The sequence below is a fragment of the Suricata suricatta genome, chromosome 5 (genome assembly GCF_006229205.1).
Source record: "Suricata suricatta isolate VVHF042 chromosome 5, meerkat_22Aug2017_6uvM2_HiC, whole genome shotgun sequence".
Classification (NCBI taxonomy): Eukaryota; Metazoa; Chordata; class Mammalia; order Carnivora; family Herpestidae; genus Suricata; species Suricata suricatta.
The window spans coordinates 3,685,453-3,689,109 of record NC_043704.1 but is presented as its reverse complement, the minus strand read 5'-3'; positions in this window follow the sequence as shown (position 1 = coordinate 3,689,109).

Sequence of the window (3,657 nt, the reverse complement as noted above, 5' to 3'; positions counted from 1 at the left end):
TTCTTCCTCATTGCCATATAGTACTCCATTGTATATATATATCACATCTTCTTGATCCATTCATCAGTTGATGGACATTTAGACTCTTTCCATGATTTGGCTATTGTAGAAAGTGCCGCTATGAATATTGGGGTACATGTGCTCCTATGCCTCAGCACTTCTTTATCCCTTGGGTAAATTCCTAGCAGTGCTATTGCTGGGTCATTCTCTAAAGAGGACATCCAGATGGCCAACACTCACATGAAACGATGCTCAGTGTCTGTCCTCATCAGGGAAAGTGAAATCAATCCCACACTGAGATACTACCTCTCACTGGTCAAAGCCGCTAAAATGAACAAATCAAAAGACTATAATTTATTTCTTTAAAACAAGTTAGTGGGAGTGCCTCCGTGGTTCAGTTGGTTAAGCATCTGACTCTTGGTTTTAGCTCAAGTCAAGATCTCAGGGTTTGTGAGTTTGAGCCTGGTTTTGGACTCTGTGCTGACGCTAGGGAGCCTGCTTGGATTCCTTCTCTTTCTCTCTCCTGTCTCTGGTCTGTCTCTGTCTCTCTTTCCCTCCCCTGCTCATTAAATCTCAAAATAGATGAATAAGCTTACAAAAATAAACAAATCCAAGTTACTTCACATACTCTCTAGTATTGGTTTCAGGACTAAACTCCAGGGATTCATCACATACATATGACACTCTGTGCTCATCTCCTTAATCTCCTTATCCCTCCCCCCCACCTCCCGTCCAATAACCCTAAGTTTTTTCTCTGTAATTAAGTGTCTTAAGGTTTGCCTCCCTCTCTGTTTTTATTTTATATTTCCTTCACTTCCCCTATGTTCATCCGTTTGTTTCTTAAATTCCACACATGAGTGAAATCCTATATTTGTCCTTCTCTACTGACTTATCACACCTAGTAAAATAAACACTAGCTCAGCTTATTGCAATAAGGAGGATTTCATTCTTTGTGATCACCAAATAAATTCCAATGTATATCTATACCACATCTCTGTCTATTCATCAGTTGATGAACATTTGGGCTCTTTCCAACATTTGACTATTCTTGATAGAACTGCTATAAACATTGGGGTTCAGGTGCCCCTTCAAATCACAATTTTGTACCCTTTGGGTGAATACCTAGTAGAGATATTGCTGGGTCATAAAGTCATGCTATTTTTCATCTGTTGAGGAACCTCCATACTGTTTTCCAGAGGGGCTGCCCCAGTTTGCACTCTCACCAGCGGTGCAAAAGAGTTTCCTTTTATCCATGTCCTTGCCAACACCTCTTGTTCCTAGAGTTGTTCATTTTAGCCACCAGGTGTGAGGGGGTAGCTCATTGTGGGTTTGATCTGTAATTCCCTGATGATGGATAATGTGGAGCATCTTTCAATGTGTCTGTTAGCCATCTGGGAGCTTACTCGGGAAAAGTGTCTCTTCACTTCTTCTGCACATTTTTTCACTGGATTATTTGTATCTTAGTCATTGAATTTGATGGCTTTTTCAGAGATTTTGATACTGATCGTTTATTCCATATATTATTTGCAAAACTCTTCTTCCATTCCATTGGTGGCCTTTTAACTTTGTTGATTGTTTTCTTTACTCAGCAGACGTTTATAATCTTGATGAGGTCCCAATTGTCATTTTTGTTTTCATTCCCCTTACCTCCAGAGACATGTCTAGTAAGAAGTTGCTGTAGCCAAGGTCAAGGAGGTGGCTGTCTGTGCTCGCATCTAAAATGGTGATGCTTTTCTGTCTCACATTTAGATCTTCCATTCATTTAAAATTCATTTGTGCATATGGTATAAGAACATGGTTCAAGTTCATCCTTCTGCACGCTGCAGTCCAGTTTCCTCAGCGCCACTTACTGAAAAGCCTGTCTTTGTTCTTTTGGATATTCTTACTGCTTTGTCAAAGAGCAGTTGGCCATAGATTCGTGGGTCCAATTCTAGGTTCTCTATTCTGTTCCAGTAATCTCTGAGTCTGCTCTTCTGCCAGAACCATGCTGTCATGATGAGTCGTTTTGTAATACAGTTTGAAGTCTGGAATTGTGCTGCCTCCAGCTTTGCTCTTCTTTCTCAACATGACATTGGGTTCTTGAGTTACTTTTATATTTTTGATGCAAATTCCCGGAGCCCTGGCCAGCATAGACCAGTTTAGGTCCAGGACAGCTTCACCTAGGAGATGGACTATGAAGTGTCAGACACTTACCAGGACCTCAGTATAATGTTAAAATCTCCACCCACTGGGGAGCCCAGCCTTCGTTAATACAACATACGATATGCATTTCAGCTTCTTTCCTCAATATACATGTGCTTGCACTTGCCTTATACCTACCTCGACATAGGATGACAAAACTCCCCTTTCAGATATTCAGTGTAATCCTGAATCAAAGCAAGTACTTACCCCTGTCCACTTTGGTAGTTGTTCTCCCAATTCCCTCATTCGTTGCAAAGTTTCCTTTGAGTGACAATTCCAACTAGTGCATTCGATACCTGGAGGCAACTCATGTTAGCTTAGATACAGGAGGTCATCGTCACCCTAGAAGATGAGGTGTCCATAGCTCTCTAGCATCACATCCCCGTACCCTTCCCACTGAGGGAGGTTCAGGCATCCCCCGTCCTCCTGAGGGAATTCTCTGGCCACATCCCTGAATGCCAGCAGCCCCTGTAATAAATGGCACAGTTTCCATGTGGACAGGACAGTGTTCATAATGGCATCTCAGATGAAAGAAGGAGGTGGGATAAATGGGTCTGGCTTAGGTGAGGTTCTTCTTTCTGCATTAAGATCATTTTTAACAGTTGTATACTTTACATCTTTTCTTCCTTTGAGGTAATAAGGTGGCATGTGTTTCACAGAACCACTGTGAACACTCTATTCCTGCCAGATAAACTGTGAACTGAAAGTGCCGACAGAGGCATGCAAATGTTTGAGAACTGCATTTATATCCTGCAGTATAAGTTGTGTCTATTTCTTCATTTGAAAGTTTTATTGGGTTAGAGATGTAGTTATCCAATATGAATTTCTTATTTTTTGAATGTTTACATATTTTGAGAGGAAAAGACAGATCATGAGCAGGGGAGGGGTAGGCAGTGAGGGCAGGAGACACAGAATCCAGGGCAGGCTCTAGGCTCCAAGATGGTAGCACAGATTCTGACACAGGGCTTGACCTCAGGAACCGTGAGAACCTGACTTGCACTCAAGTCGAACACTTAACTGACTGAGCCACCTGGACAGGCACCCCTCTACGTATCAGGTTCTAATATGAATTAGAAATTCACAACAGTGATATTGAGATCAGGTTTTGTCTGATTCAGGAGGTAGAATGGGAAACTGAGTCTGCATTTCTAAGAAGGTATTACCTACTTGACACATCCTCAAAGGCAAGGGAAATTAAAGCAAAACTGAACCCTTGGGACTTCATCAGGATAAAAAGCTTCTGCAAGGCAAAGGAAACAATCAAGAAAACTCATAGGCAACCGACAGAATGGGAAAAGATAGTTGCAAATGACATCAGATAAAGGGCTAATATCGAAAATGTACAAGGAACTCACCAAACCTCACAATCACAAAACAAATAGTCCAGTGAAGAAATGGGCAGAAGATATGAACAGACACTTCTCCAAAGAGGACATCCAGATGGCCTAGAGACACATAAAACGATGCTCAACATCA